The 17,253-nt window shown below is 42.2% G+C and overlaps 1 pseudogene; it reads right to left on the bottom strand.

Annotated features, from left to right (window-relative positions):
- Positions 1–8,560: 8,560 nt before the first annotated feature.
- On the bottom strand, positions 8,561–10,181 carry LOC139642604 (UDP-glucuronosyltransferase 1-2 pseudogene; annotated as a pseudogene).
- Between the last annotated feature and the right edge of the window lie 7,072 nt (positions 10,182–17,253).

The following is a 17,253-nucleotide window of genomic DNA, read 5'->3' on the forward strand; positions in this document are numbered from 1 at the left end:
GGAATCATCAGGGTCTGCATGTGGTCTGCCAGGGTCTGCATGTGGCTTCAGACAAACAGCAATCTCCTGCTGAGAAACAGCAATCTCATGCGGAGGAACAGCAGGAAACAGGAACCTGACACAGAGAGATGGCAGCCTGATGCCTCATCCAGCGCTTGTCCTGCTGCTCAGTTGGCCAAAGGTCTGTCTGAGTTGGGCCTAGGTGACATCGAAATAGGCTCATGTCAGGTTAGCGAAGCCTGTAAGTCTCGGCTCACACAGCTGCTAACTGAATATCAAGACATCTTCTCCAAGCGCCCGTTGGACTGTGGTGAGGTCAAGGGATACAGGCACCGCATTCATCTCACTGATGATCGCCCTTTTCGCTTACCGTACAGGAGAGTCCCAACAGCCCACTATCAGAAGTTGAGGCAGGTTCTCACTGATATGGAGGAAAAGGGGATTATCAGGAAGTCCTCGAGTGAGTATGCTTCGCCTTTGGTGATGGTGTGGAAGAAAGATGGTGGGTTGCGGATCTGCACAGACTTCAGGTGGTTGAATGCCCGAACCTTGAAGGACGTCCATCCCTTGCCACACCAGTCTGACTGTCTGGCTGCTCTTGGTGGCAATTCCCTCTTCAGCACAATGGATCTCACCTCTGGCTTTTTCAACATCCCAATGCACAAAGACGACAAGAAGTACACGGCTTTCACGACTCCCCTTGGATTGCATGAATACAATCGCATGCCGCAGGGTCTGTGTAACAGTCTGGCGTCCTTTATGAGGATGATGACTGGAATCTTTGGGGACATGAACTTCACAAAGCTCCTCTGTTATCTTGACGATCTTCTTGTCTTTGCGCCGACAGAGGATGAGGCCCTATCCAGACTCCAGACAGTGTTTCAGAGGTTGCGGGAGAACAACTTGAAACTGGCTCCTAAGAAGTGCCATTTGCTACAAAAGCAAGTTGGATTCCTTGGCCATGTCATCAATGGTGAGGGTGTGTCCATCGATCCTGCCAAGGTGGAGGTCATCACCAACATGAAAGTACAAGACCTGATGGAGGACGATGGGTGCAAGCCCTCTGTTCGGAGAATCAAATCATTCCTTGGCATGGTGTTTTATTACCAACACTTCATCCCAAACTGTTCCTCTGTTGCAAAGCCCTTGTTCGCACTTACAGCTGGGCAAAAGAGACGAGGGAAGTCAGGTAAGGATAGGAAGTCCCAAGGCGCCTATCGTAAGCTTACCCCTGCAGATTGGACGGTGGAATGTGGGAACGCTTTTGACCAGTTGAAGGCCATGCTGTTGGAGTGTGTCGTGCTTGCCCATCCAGACTTTGATGAGCCATTTATCCTGTCAGTTGATGCGTCGTTGGATGGACTTGGTGCGGTGCTCTCTCAAGTGCCCTGGGGAGAATCCAAGGCCAGACCTATTGCTTTTGCGAGCAAGACTCTCAGTGCATCACAGCGGAAATATCCAGCTCATAGACTGGAGTTCATGGCTCTGAAGTGGAGTGTGTGAAAAGTTCATCCACTGGCTGAAGGGCCGTAGTTTCACCATCTGGACGGATAATAATCCACTTACTTACCTTCTGACGAAGCCGAAGTTTGACGCATGTGAAATCCGCTGGGTGTCTAAGCTTGCATCCTACTCCTTTGATCTCAAACACCTACCTGAGAAAAGAAATGTGGTGGCAGACGCCTTGAGTCGCGACCCCTTTGCAAAACCCGTTGGCCAGAGGCTGCTGAAGGAGCCACATTCTACTCTGATTCAGGAAGCCAATGAGGTGGAAGAGGATGTTTTCAGGGTCAGCTGCCAGTCTCAAACCCACAGATCAGTGAACCATCCAATACCCAAGGTTGTGTGTGATACAGCCGAGATCAGGGCGCTTTGTCAGGCCCACTGTGCCTGGATTGATGCAACTGAGTCCAGAGCACTCCGTTTAACCCAACACGTCCAACAACTATCAGGTGGTCAGGATGTATTGCCCATGTTTCCTGCCCAGGAGCTACAGCTGAGTCAAAAGGAAGACCCCGTCATCTCTAGGGTGTTTCCCTTCGTTGCCGCCAGGAAGCGACCATCTAGGTGAGAAAAGCATGGTGCTGACTCAAAGGTCCTCAGGTTGTTCAAGCAATGGGACAAGCTGGAAGTCTATGATGGTGTTTTGTATAGGCTGACGAGAGATCCTGTGTCCAAGCAGAGAAGATCCGAATACGTGTTGCCTCAGAGTCTAAAGGACAAAGTGTTGTCAGGCATCCACGATCTGGCAGGTAATCAGGGTCAGGACCGTACTCTCTCTCTTGCAAGGCAGCGTTTTTATTGGCCTGATATGGAGAGGGATGTAAGGGCACATGTCAGGTGCTGTCAGAGATGTGTGTTTGGGAAGTCACCAGAACCAGATGCTCGTGCGCCCCTGGAAAGTATCAAGAGCTCCGCCCCAATGGAGTTAGTGTGCATGGATTTTTGGTCGGCAGAGGACAGCAAGCAGCGGTCTGTGGATGTCCTAGTGGTCACTGACCACTTCACCAAACTCGCACATGCATTCCCTTGTGCCAATCAGATGGCAAAGCAGGTCGCCAAGAAGCTCTGGGATAATGTGTTCTGTGTTTATGGTTGAGAGGATACATTCCAATCAGGGCACCAATTTCGAGAGCAACTTGATTGCTGAGCTCCTTCGTTTGGCTGGTGTTGCGAAATCCCACACGACAGCCTACCATCCAATGGGCAATGGGGGAACGGAGCGATTCAATCACACTTTAGGTGGTATGCTCCGTACCCTTCCCCTTAAGGAAAAACACCAGTGGCCACAACAGATCCAGACCCTCACGTTTGCTTACAACGCCACTGTTCACAAGACTACGGGCTATGCACCCTTTTTCCTCATGTTTGGGCGTGTCCCTAGACTGCCGGTGGATGTCATGTTCAAGCAGGTTTTGAATGACCCTGGAGTTGCTGATTATGACTCATATGCCAAGTCTCTGCTTTCCTGCTTGAAAAGTGCTATGGAAATCGCCCAGAAACATTCTTCCACTGAGCAGCAACACCAGGCCCGGCAATACAACAGACGTGTCAAGGGCACCTACCTGTCTGTGGGAGATTGTGTTTTGGTAGCGAATAAGGGAGAACGAGGCAAGAGAAAGTTGGCCGACAAATGGGAGGATGGAGTGTATACAGTTGTTGGTGTGAATCCCAGTATCCATGTCTACAAAATACGAGATGCAGCTGGACGCACGAGAGTTGTGCACAGGAATCTCTTACTGGAGGTCAACTTCTTGCCACTTCCTGGGATGGATCAGGGCGAGGTTGCCCATGCAACTGATCAGTCATTGACCAGTGAGGAGTCTGATCAGGAAGACTGCGTCAGTGGTGATGACACAGCCTCAATGTCTGGAGTATTGATGCACGGGACCTGTCAAATTCCAGAAATGGTGAGGAGCCTGCAGCCTCATCACCTGAAGACTCAGCCCAGTCTGAGTTGGCTGATTCAGAAGAGCTAGTGCAGTCTAGTCCAGTACTCAGTCCTGCTGGTGCCATTGCTGACTACCCATCCATCTCACTTGCACTACACACAGATACATCACACTCTCCACACGCTGACACCTCAGTTCGCACTGACTCACACGCACACACTGAGGCTGATGGCCAGGTTAGGACACGTGCAGGGAGATTGGTGAAATCAGTGAACAGACTGATAGAATTAATGGTTCAGAAACCATTTCTGAAGGGTCCAAACATTTTATTTGGTAGCCGTTCTCAATCTCTCCTTTCTGGTTTTGAGAGTTGAGCTTTAATACACATTGTAAGTGCTTATGAGACAGGCTTTTTAGAGGCCAAGTTTTGAGCTTAATACATGTGTAAGTGTCTATGGGACGAGTTTTTTTTTAGGGCCAAGTGTTGTGTGGCGTACTAGGCGTCATATTAAGCTAGGGGAATTCAGAGACCTGATCAACCTCTTTCTTCCCTGAACCTTGTATGTGAGGTAGCTTCTGAGTTGACTGTGTGGACTTGGTCTTTCTTTTCACTTGTGCCAGATTGTGTCAGTATTAGACATATCTTCCTTACAGTCCTGAATGGATATCCTGTACTCAGGATGTTGGTGAATTTCAGGAGGGGTGAATGTAACCGGGTTGAAATTATATCTTTAAACTTTGTAAATGCACTTTTACAAGTTTTATAGTAGACACGTGTTTCCACGTGTTACAGGATTTTCTGTGTGGTTATATGCTAACATATGATAATATATATAATAATATAATATGTGTGGAAGAGACTGCATGTTACAGAGCATTTCTTTTTGTTTTATTGACTTGTACAGGTATGTGCATTCTGTCTGTTCATTATTTACATAATATACTGGTTATATTTAGCTTAGAATTCATATGTAATCAAATACATTGAGCATTTATACATTTTATTTCATTTATTTTCATATTCTTATTCAAAAGCACTTTTGCTGTTAATAAGAGGAGTTATATTAGTCATGTATGATATGCAAAGTGTAAATTAACATGTCAGTCCGCGCTATGCTAACTGAGAGGAGGGGCTTGATGACCCGCGTGTGTGGAAGAGACTGCATGTTACAGAGTATTTCTTTTTGTTTTATTGACTTGTACAGACACAACCACCATTCAGTCTTCATTAAAAGAGCAACCTGTAGCTGTTTGTGGTCCGGGTCCTTCCTTCAATCAGCACAGCCACAGAACACAACGCAGATCAAGCAGAAGTTAACGAATGTGCATCCAGCCAGATATTAGACTGTTGCAGGCCAGGCACACCCGTTACAGTAGCTTTGTCCTTTCGGGGCCTGGTTAACTAGACGACTGCTAACTGTTGTTGTTGTGGCCAACAGGCTTCCTCGTAGTCACAGGCCCGCAACAAACTCCGTCCCATCGGGACTGGAGCTAAATCGCTACCCGCTAATCGGACTGAAACACCATAAACTACTACCGTATTAATTTTTCATTCTCAAGCTACGTTAGCAGCAGAGAGGAGTGGGAGTGGTTATCCACCTTGGAGGTTGGCGTATGCAAATCGCTCCCCTTGGGACATCACACGGGGAGCCAAATCAAAACGGCTTGTTTTCTGACATGTTTTCCCAGGAATTGAGGCTAGGGCAACAATGCAGAGGCAGTCACTTCTCACATTCTGGGGGTTGTTAGGTTGAGGGATGACTAAAGTATATGTATGGGCAAGGAAAAACATGTTTTTTATAATATGGGACCTTTAAGTTGACAAAACATCATATGTGTAATTCATGGCACAATTCAAACGGGATCAAACAATTATTTGTCTCCCGCCGTTGACTACCATACATATTTTTTCCGAAATAAGGTCCCATGGTGGTCCACAGGAAGGGGAGGGACTTAGGCTCTCTATAACTCCCTAACGCTGCGCTGAACAAGCTGGTCTTTGTCCTGTGTCGCTACGACCTTCCCTTCCCAAGATATAAAAAAGGTTGAAACGTTGTGAAATATTCTAAACTTTTTTTTGAATGGGAGTCAATAGCAGCTATATCAAAATTCATAACTCCTGAACAGTAAGTGATATCGACTTGAAACCAACTCCGAGGGGGTGGGGTTGGGGGGGGGGGGGGTTCCTCGAACATGCTGGTCTTGGTCCCAAATGGCTACGACCTTCCATTCCGGAGATATAAAAATGTTGACGCTTCGTGAAATTTTTGAAACTGTTTTGAATGGGAGTCCATGGCAGCTATATCAAAGGAAGACACTAGGGGTGCCAAACTTGGCACACACGCGCAGTGGGAAGAGACGATCACGCACACCAAATTTGGTGGCTGTACCACTTGCGGTTCGGAGGTTATGAGAAAGTGTCTCCGTTAAAAATGATGTATCCATAACCCTGGTAGATTTTTAATTTTTAAAATTTCACTGTCAAGAGCAAAATCGTTCCCACAGAAAGTGTTTAGGAGCACGTTTCAGGCCGTTATTCTGCTGATTCTGATTCTGCTTTTATTCCTTGATCGGTCAGCCTCCTTCTTGTATGACTGCTTTTCTTGGTCAGTCTTTTGTTTTTTTGGTAGTTCTGCTCTATACGCTGTTGTTGGCAACAGTTGAATTGGAAATTTCGACGCTGCCAGCTTCTCCACCATTGTTGAACTTGTTGGCATCTGAGAAGGCCATTCTTTGCGTTCTTTTCGAAGAATTTTCGGAGCCTGATGAAATCGGTTTAAATACGTGTTTAATACTACAAAATACGCTCGATGTTACAGTCACTGTCCTTGCCGTCCAGAATAGCAGAGAACATCCTAATCGAGTGAAGGGGTTTGTGGAAACTGTGGTTCTTAATTATAGTGATCCAACATTTGCCTTGCATTTCAGGAGTATTAGGCCTATCATTATTGCTGATCACTGTTGTTGTGATATGATATTGTAATATTTACCATTATATATTTAGAGGAGTAGAGTGGAGTAGAAAAGTTTATGAAAGTGTCACTCCACAATGGTACATACAATAGCAAAAGATACAAATATTTCTTATATGTCAAATATGTCTGTGCGCACTGCCTTTTTAATACGGTGGGGTTTATATACACATCGCTGTTGATTGGGTAACACCTCTGACACACCCACCAAACGAGAGACAACGTACCTCCAAGCCCGTTGCACACCGTTTCGAGGAAACATGACGTTCAACCCGGAAACCGTAGCAAAACGGTGCACACCGTTTTCAGATTTAACGTACCCCTGATTTTCTCTCAGAGTGCTTGAATTATGGGAGGGAGGTATATGACATAATGATATGACATTTTGGCCAAACAACAGTAAAAAAAAGTTGCCTACCCTAGCTTTAAATCATCTGGCAATGTTGTCCACAATGCTTCTCAAGAGATGAGATGTCTTTTAAGCTTTTTTGTTTTTAGATACTTTACAAACAGAATCATAGAATGTCTGAAGTTCAACATAAAACAAGTTTTTGTTTGGAAGAAACTGAAGAAATCTGGCCTTGTGAATATGATGTTTGCCCAAAAGAGACATTATAGCAGCATCTACGCTAGCCTCTTTAGGAGCCACCATTGTTGTGAACGAACAGTCGCTTCTCGCTGTCGTCACACCTAAACCACGCCCGTAGCTGCCCTCGTAGGACACTGATTGGTCCGCACCACTGTGGTTCGGCCACAAACGCGTAACTTGAAGCCTGGCAAGATGGATTCTCGCGTGATCGTGATCTCATGAATCCAGCTGCCTCACAAGGTAAATTTTGAATACTCAGGGTAGGAAACTCTACCTGGAAGAGCGAGTCCTACTGCTACTCTACTGCTGTGTACCAAGACACTTCATACAAACATTTATCATTTCACATATTCCCCACTGAAAAACATATCCAACAGGTTGAATATAGCTTCAGATTTTTTTGCTGGAGGGAATTCTTGCAGCATGTCAACTATAACCATAGCGAAGCGCATATCCTCAGAAGCGCTCTCTCTCACGCTCTCTTTCTCTGTATCTCGCTCGCTCTCTCTCTCTGTCGCTCACTCTCTCTCTGTATCTCACTCTCTCTCTGTCGCTCACTCTCTCTCTGTCGCTCACTCTCTCTCTGTATCTTGCTCGCTCTCTCTCTCTGTCGCTCGCTCACCGGACCCTCCCATTACACACGTGGGCATGAGGGATATTTTGCCACCCGCCACAGTGGCTAGTAAGAGTGACTGTGTTACACGCCACTGCCGCATTCTACCGGCATTTGGCAGGTGGGCAGGTGCTAATGTCAAGCCCTGCTGGGGATGTACACATAATGGATATGTTTGTTTTATTTTTGTTTTTTTCTTGACTTGTGAGTGCACTTATTTTAAATAAATTATCTTTTCAAGAAATTTGCCACTTTTAATAAGTTGTATGTATTCATTACTCATGTATGCCAAGGTATTTTATCTCACCTTAAGAGTTAGGCAGTTTTGGGACCACATCAGGGAGAAGCCTACCTTTGCTGTTAAACTGTCAATCCAGTCTGTAAATGTTTTATCATTTTTTCAGCCCCAAGCATACCTACCATCCTTTAAAAAGCACAATCATTTTTATTTAGTGCTATCAATAATTTTTTAATAGTAGGTATCATTCATTTCAAATGGTTGATATCTCATTTTGTAAAGAAACTCTTCAAAAGTTTTCAGCGATTAAAATAACTCTCATTACCTGCACATCGTATCAGTACCTTTAACTTTATCTATATATATATCTATATATTATGAGGGGTTTTTTTTTATTAAGTTTAATAATAATCAGTCAGCTCAGCAGTCCAGGAAGGGTGACTGAGCCTGATGATTGGAAGTTGGATAATCCTCTAGGAGAAGACTGTGGACACATAGATACCAGTGAAAGCGAACTCACTTCCTGGATGGACGGCTCCTGTGATGTCCCTTATAGATGGATATGTAAGAATGTTTCAAATATCCAAGAAAGGTTTTTGTGTAGTGTTGTCAAAATAATGCAATACACAAACACACACACACACACAAAGTCTTCCTCTGAAGTTTCTTTGAGCTGAGTCACATTTTTCTTGTGTGTATGTGTGTGTGTGTGTCTGTGTGTTTAAGATGACTTGCTCATTTTAATGGACATTAACCTCATATGAGGAGTCAGTAACTACTCCTGCTTGGGTTTGCTCTTCCTGCACAGTCGGAAGCACAGGAACCGTATTGATCCCACTGCAACGGCTGTCAGCAGCAACAGCACAACCAAGAAGAAGCAAATAACATCCAGAGAATGATATGAGCACCAGGGCATCTTATAGGACTCAGTGCGTAAATGTGAAGCACCTTTGTGCCTCATAACAAACTCAATCCAGTAGACGGCAATGTCCAAAGGATGCATTGGCTTGTCCCGATGGAGACTAGAAAGACGCTTCATGCTATCTCTATAGGAGGGATTGTGAAGAACTTCTTGTATTGCTTCCAGAAAGTTCTGGCTGGTGAGTTTTGTTACATCCAGCACATAAGCAGCCCCTCGCACCTCCAATCTCAAAAGGTTCTCAAACTGGTCAAACAGAAGGGGTAAGCCTATAATTGGCACTCCATGGTAAATGGACTCATAGATCCCGTTAGTGCCACCATGGGCCACAAAGGCTTTGATCTTCGGGTGACCCAGGAGGTCATTCTGGGGAATCCATTTCACCAGCAGGGTGTTGCCCAAATTGCTGGGACGCTCACCTGCGTGCCTCCATATGACCTTCTGTGGAAGTTGGGCAAAGGCAGCAGCAATTTCTGAGGTCATCTCCACAGGTAGACCTTTAACCAATGTACCTAGCGACATCAGGATGACTCCATGCTCCCCTGAGCTTTGAACAAACTCCTCCAGCTCTGGAGGTAAAGGATCCGAGGGCTTACACTGAACGCCACCAATGTAAACAATGTTTGGCATGGTGGGCCTGGGGAACTCAAAGACAAAGTCCACCCGCATCAGCCAAATGTCTGTTCCTTGTAAGAGGTGATAGCAGCTCACATCTGGATCAGAGTATTTCTCTATCAGTCTGTCATAGTGAGGGCTTATGATAAATCTGTCAATGTACATGTTGATGAAATATTGGAACATGTTCTTGACCTTTTGGAAAAAGGTCATCTTGTCTGGTACTGTGTATCCAGAGGCTGGAACATAGGACACCGGTGAGGGAGCTGCCACAAAATGGCCCTCTCCACTGGTGATCCATCTCACATTAAAAACAGTAGGCAACTTTAGTTCATGGGCCACCAGAACCCCAACAGGCAATCCTGGGTCCAAAAGAATCGCGTCGTACTGAGTGTCACGAAGACTCTGCATCAGAGTCTTGTTTTCGAACATCTCCACTCCCAACAGACTGGCTTGTTGATGAATTTTTGACATTGACGTTAGGATTTCCCAGTAGAAGGACATAAAGGCCATTACAGATGCCCCCTGTTTCTGGATCGCCAGCATCTTGACAAGGAGGGTTACAAAGAAGTCCTGCTCCTCTATGCTGATGGCCTCTGGCAAGGTGATAGTGATGGAGCGATAGTGTTGTGCTTCTGCTTTGATGTACCAGCTAGTGGCTGTGCGGACCACAGTGACCTCATGACCCCTAGCATGGAGGCCTTGGATCAGCAGGTTCATGTTAACCCAGTGGCTGCCATCCATTGGGAACACCAGAATCTTACCACCCAGGACTCTGGGACTAGCCAGGAGGGATACACTCACCACCATCAGCACAAAGGTAACTCCTGGGAGGCTCCCCATGGATCAACATGGAGAAAAGAATGGATGCCAGTTTTCTGTGAGAAAAGTTAAACTTTGCTCACAATAATAACAATAATACAGTAATAACACAGTCATTTTAAATTTTATAGCTATCATGCTGCTTAGAGGAGTCCTTAATTTATGCTTGCTGTGTTAATGATCTCTATTAAGTTCCGTCCTGCTGACAAATGTAACCAACTAAAATTATCTCAACTGGTTTGAAGTACAGCCTAGCATAACCAGTGTTGGGATGGACCTGCTAGCATGGCCATGTTTTGCAGTAGGGCACAAAAACTGTTCAGTAAGAACAATTTCAAATAAAAAAAGCACAAAATCATAGAATTTAGAAGGGTACCAGGGAAAGTTTGTTGGAGAGGGGTGGAGTAAATATGAGGAGTTGATAAGCCTGCTCTATGTTCTAATTTGTTGAGATATCATCTTGATCATGAATATAATATGAGCTTTTTATATTATATATGGCAATTCTTATTGCACAAATGTACAGCCACCACCAATGCTCAAGTTTTTCCCCTTGACTTTTGTTATCATTATGTTATCGAAGTAAAAAGAAATATGTCTAGAAAACTATCACTATCCATACAGAAAAGTAGTATTAAGTCATATATTCATAGTACTTAATGTGTGGAAGAAGTATAACTTTTGGCAAGGATTTCCAAATGAAACCAAGTGAGTGAAATCACTATTGTGGAAGAAAACAGAGAGCGGCAGTTTGACAGGTTTATTCAATCTGCAGGTTGGGAGCCAAGGAACTCAAAATCTGGATGATTACACAGAGTTTTATAGTGTTGAATATTCATGATTATGTTAATACATACAATATAATAAAGCTATTGCTCAAAAAGTATAAGGTCATATGAACAAGACTGAACAAGCAATGATAATTATAGTTCCAGCACTTTAAGAAGGTGTTTAATAAGAGGTGACTACCTTCTTCTAGACAAGTTCTTATTTTGTCAAGGCCATTTGGTCAATGTTATTTGGGCATTTGCACATTCCAAGCTCACAGTTCTGTGAGAAACATACAAGTTGTTACTTTAGAGTTTAATTTTATAATGATGAAGCAGATACAGTATTCTTGAGTTTTAGGCAAAAGGTGTGAATATGGGTAAATATGAGCATATAGGACATGCTTCGTATAGGTACTTTTCCATTTCATCCTCAACACTATGGATACCTATGACAACTGGTAGTTAAGTGATTGTGAATTTATGTGAAGGCGAGCATGGTCAAAAGTGCAAGTGTGCAAGCCCCAAAAATTGGGGCTGGTTACTCGGACATGGATTAAGTTTAGTACTACAATTACAATTACAATTTCACATTTGGCAGACGCTTTTATCCAAAGCGACTTACACATGAGATTTTCATACATACACAAGCATGGTTCTAGTTAGGAGAGAGCAACGAGAGTAAGTGCTATAAAGCTAAGTTCTGGTCCAACAGGACATAGGTGCTACGAGGCAGTGCTATAAAGCTAAGTTCTGGTACAACAGGACATAGGTGCTACGAGGCAGTGCTACAAGGCAGATGTAGTCTTTAACAAGCTATCCTTGGTGCAACATACATATTTACAGATTTCAAATCAAAATGAGAAGTTAAAAGTTAAGCAAATAAAAGTTTGTCTGCATTTCTTTCAGTTTTTCCAAGAAAGTTCCCCATTACCAGTTACTTCACTACTCCAGTCACATCCCTCACAACCTATAGTTACCTGAAGCATCTATTCTGTCTCATAAAGCCTTATCAAATCCTCTCACCAGGTCCTTGCCCAGGTTTTGCAATCTCTCTTGATTTATTTGATTTGACTGACCTCTAGTGATAAGATTGCTAGCTTTTACCATTACCATTTTTTTTATTTTTTTATAATAATAATAATTATAATAATACACTTTATTTATAGAGCACCTTTCATACAAATGATGCAGTTCAAAGTGCTTTACAATAAAAACAATACAAATTGAAAACCGACAAATTAAAACAAGGGCAAATGGAAAGGATTAGCAATTAATAAATCAGTAGATGATATAAGGGACAGTAATAAGTAGGCCCACGGTGCGTGTGTTGAATTCCACTAGCTGTTGGAAAACGGACAGAATTATTGATGGATAGATTTCTGTCCATTGGGCTGTTTTGGAACGTCAACATGGTGGGAGAGGCAGGAATACAGTAGCGTAGCTTTGCTCATAATGGTGCTACTTCATAGAAACAAGTTAAATTCACTTGAACACATTGTTTTATCACTCCATTGGGTTGAAAATAAGAAATAATGTCTAGTTTCTTCTTTCTCTACATTTTCACAACACAACCTGTCAGCTCCGTGGCTCAGATTAAACTGTCTCTGCCTGTCATTTGATTGTGTGTTTGTTTAATGTGGCTCGGCTTCCCGGTTGAGTGGAGTTTTCCGTTTTTAAGGACTGTGATTGGCCCGAAGGTCCAAACACCGCCCAGCCGGAAAACTTTGGTCGATAAAAAGAACCGAGCCAGTAGTTTACGCTCCTAAAACAGGTGCAACCACCGGTACTGCTCTGTATTTCTGTTTTCAGAACCGGAACATGCGGTACATTGTCAAATTAAACAGATGTTGCTCTCAAACAATAAATACTACAACATATAAACAGTATACAGTTACTCCAAACAAACACACAACAACCCCCCCCCCCCCCCTCTTTTGCCCAAACACCCTGGAACACAGACAAGACAGCACAAGTAAGTGATTGAATGAACCAACAATTAAAACCCTTACATTGCACCAATGTAGTATTGCACTTGGAAGTATATATTGCACTGAAGTTATATTGCACTTAGAAATATTGCACTTGCCCATACCAAATCATGGCATTCAACCAAACAGTGAAAACTACTGAACATTTGTTTGCTTCTACAGGTGGAGCCTATCGTTGCCCATGCTGAGTAACTGCTCCAGCAGGACAAGATATGTAAAATGTTTAGTAAAATATATTTATTCAATAAAATACTTAATCATGATTCAGTGTCATGTTTTTCTGAAAAACAAATCACCATCATAAAAAATCATCTATCAGTACCTGCTCTATCCATGTCATTTATAAATACTTTTCTGGATAAAATAAAAGGCTGTGAAAACTTCATGATGAGCTGAAAACAGATAAGAAGTGGCCTTATTTTGATAGGTTGAAAAATTAGGTTAGCTATTGGAAAATAAAAACCTGAAATAATGGAAAATAATGATCCATTAACAAAAGTATGTGAAACTTAAATAATGAGCTGAAAAACAGATGAAAAAAGTGGTTTGATGTTGAGAGTTTAAAAAATCAGGGCGCTATTACAAAATATAATCCTGAAACAATAACAAATAACGATCTATCAATACATCCAGGTCATTTATTATTCACTTATCGATCAACGCCCTGTAGCCCATTGTACTGGCGTAAACTGAGGGAGTAGTGCTGGGGAAAATTGCAAAAAATGTATTTACAATCCACTTTTTTTAATTCTGAAAATGCAGGCCTTTAAAGCCCAATATTTTGAAAAAGTCATGGAAGGATGATAGCATGAGGATAGCATTTCCAGTGATGTTTGATAATTTAGATTTTTGCAGAGATGGAACCAAGGAAACGAGGGCATTGGGAACATTTTCAGTTGATATCAACAAATAAGGTAGGTTGTGTATGGAAAAAATATTATATTAATAATGTGTAAAAGTCCAGCCTAACCTACATCTTATTTGCCTATCCTGTAGGTCGAGTGCTTGGTCTGCTCTCAGCAGTTGGCTTACAATAACAACACCTCGTCAATGCTGAGGCATTTTTGTGCTAAGCATGAGGATGTCCCTTCAGGAAGTCGACCTATAGTCGCAAGCAACAACTGTCCAACTGTCATTCATTCGTTGGTTTACAAGTTGCCTATTTCTCTCTCTTTCTGTCTCTCTTGGTGGTGTGTAGCTGATAGCATTCTTGATATTATCAAGGTATCTTCATAAAAACAGTGGAACAAATTAAACTGTATGTATAAATATGTTATATTATATGTATTAGTCTGTATTAGGCTATGTGTTGTATTCATATGCTTTTCTTGTGTTGAAGGGACCAGAAAACAAATGATTGATGAGGACTTGGTGAACATGATTGTGAAGGAATCACAGCCCTTCACCATTGTGGATGATACTGGATTTAAGGAGCTTGTAGGTATCTTAGACCCAACCTACATTCTCCCATCTAGAAAAGCATTGAAAGGCATGGTGGAAGAAAAATTCAAGGAGACAAAAGAGAAGGCAAAGGAAGAAGTGCAGAAGGCTACAGCAGTCAGTCTTACATCCAACATGTGCATGCATACTTAGCAGTGACAAGTCATTTTATAAATGAAAAGGATGAACTGTCAACTGTATTACTGGGAGTGGGACAATTCTCCAAATCTCATTCTGCGGAAAGCATAGCTGAAGTCAAGACAGCTCTGATGGAGGAGTGGGGCATTCAAAACGAGGTAAGATGCCTTGTAACTGATGCTGCACCTAATATGCTAGCATGTGCCAGCATCTTAAAAATGAGACACACAACCTGCATTGCACATGCACTGAATTTGGTTGTGAAGAACAAAACTTCATCCACCGGTACCTATACTAAAGTCCATCACTCTGTTTTTATTAAAAACTAATTAAATCTAACTAGTCCCACATACTTTGCACAAATTACATGAAAATCACTACAGAGCATCATTAGACCTGCCCAAATAAAACTATTGTTGGGCTTTTCATTTAATCAAAAATTGAGCCCACAGCTCATCAAAACATCTGACTGTAAATAGTACTGTACAAAGGTCAATTGCTGCTTACTCGATGTCCAATCTTCATGTAAAAAATAGAAAATATTTTCCTATCTTGGTAGATGAAACATACAAAAATTTCAGACTTCTATCTCAAAACCGAATTTTTTTAAATTTATTTGAATTCTGCCCTTATGCCCTCCTCACTTCACTCTCCTTTACACCCTATTTAGTGCCCTTACTATTTCCTCAGCACCCCTTACTAGCACCTTGGTCTCTGCCACTATCAGCCTGATTGTGCTCACCTTTTCAGCACTATTTAAGCTGCTGCAGCACTGCTCTCTCCCCCTCATTCTCTTTGTAATGGGGTGGCAGTCAGTTCACCTCTGTCCATGAGTACTGGTAAGTCAATTTAATTTGCTCTTGATTGTTTAGTTCTGTTTGTTATGTCCATATCTACTACCTTAGTTCCAAGTTGTCCGATATATTACCTTATACTTAATTATGGACATTTCATTTCAAGAGTGAATTGATTTGATTCATTGTGTTCATGTACATTGTTTGTTAAATGTTTTGATCTTTTTCTTTGTCTTTTTCTGCTTTCCAGATAGCTACCACTTGAAATCATCTACTTCATCAGCTAATGTGTCTTTTGTTTTCCATATTTTGTGTGTTAAATAAATCACCATTCACTGGACTTCATTGAGCCTCCTCATTCATACTGGCAGTCTAATCAATGCCCCCTGATGATAGTCAACGGCCATTCCTATTTAATACTGAGTAAATGTGCGTTCTTTGCTGTCGCTTTTTTTCCTTTTACGGTACATCTGCCGGCCCCGTCCATGACTGCTTGCAGTCCTAGTTTGATTTTGTCACTCTTTCAGGTGAGGGTCTGTGGGATCTGTTGGACAGCCATGTAGTGGAAACCGAGCCACTGTCGAGGTTCGAGGTTAATTCCAGTGATGACCCCTGTTCACTTGCGCAAGCACCTCCACTCCCCATTTAATAAAATATTCACTGCCCAGTTCACAAGCACTTTCACTTTTATTTATTCATCAATTATTATAATGTTAAGTAATACACCCAAACGGCATGATTAGCGTTACTAGGTATTGGCATTGTTTTCACAACAAATGACATGTTTTCAAAGCACCAGAACGAACCAATTCATTAAACACAGTAGACTAATAGCTGCTCTTTGTCCTTTTGACCACCAGGTGCCACTAGCAAGCACTGTGTTGAAAAGCTTTGAGTAGTGAACCTTTTTTAGATACAACTGAAAGGAAAGCCTCATTGCTTCAGAAAACTTTGTTTTGCCATCACTAGCAGAGTCTATGGAAGCCCATTTCGGCCAGTATGATGAAAAAAAAAGATCCTGTAAGTCATAATGAGAAACTTTCTCAAAATAATGACTTAGTATCTCGACTCATTATTTTGAGATACTAAGTCATTATTTTGAGAAAGTTTCTCATAATGACTTACAGGACCGTTTTTTTCATCACACTGGCAGAAATGGGCTTCCATAGAGAGTCAGATGGGAACTGGCAGCTTTATAGTCTCTGCCACAGGTACCAAGAACAGGGGACGCTTACACTGGCATTCAACAATACAATATACTTCCCCTTTAACCTACCAACCTATCTGTCTTGATACATACAATAAAACAGATGTTGCTCTCAAACAAATGAATATTACAGCATATAAACAATAGTACATATTTTAGCCCAATTACACAATACCCCCCTCTGCTATCCTATCACATGGTCCCTCCCGGAACTATAGGTGCTTGGACACCCTGGGGAACTCTTATGCGGGAACACCCTGGAACACAGACAAGACAGCACAGGTAAGTGATTGCGTAACCAAACCATTAAAACCCTTCACATTGCACCACTACAGTGTTGAACTTAGATATATACTGCACTGAAGTTATATTGCACTAGAAATATTGCACAAGACATAGTTCAAGCTCACAAACAAACTTAAAATGTTTAGTAAAATATTCAATAAAATACTTTCAATAATGACTTGTTGTGCAGTTATTAATGCTGTGCCAATGTACAATATATACAATATAAATGTGCAAATAGTGCGAGTATTGGGTAACAAAGTGCACCTTCCTTACATGATCCAATATCCACAGTTGGTTGTCTCTATAAATGGACAACACACCTTATTTTACTTATGTGGATATAATTCATTTTATGGACAATCTGGATGTTAACATTTCTGACATTGTCAATCTTGTTATTTTGGGTAAATATTGGGTACACACTTGTAAATGGAAAGGAAGCACACCCTCTTTCACCTTGTTTATAAT

This window comes from Centroberyx affinis, unplaced genomic scaffold (genome assembly GCF_046629955.1).
Source record: "Centroberyx affinis isolate AG114_WGS23_722 - 3 ecotype Tasmania unplaced genomic scaffold, CSIRO-AGI_Caff_v1 ptg000500l_1, whole genome shotgun sequence".
Lineage (NCBI taxonomy): Eukaryota > Metazoa > Chordata > Actinopteri > Beryciformes > Berycidae > Centroberyx > Centroberyx affinis.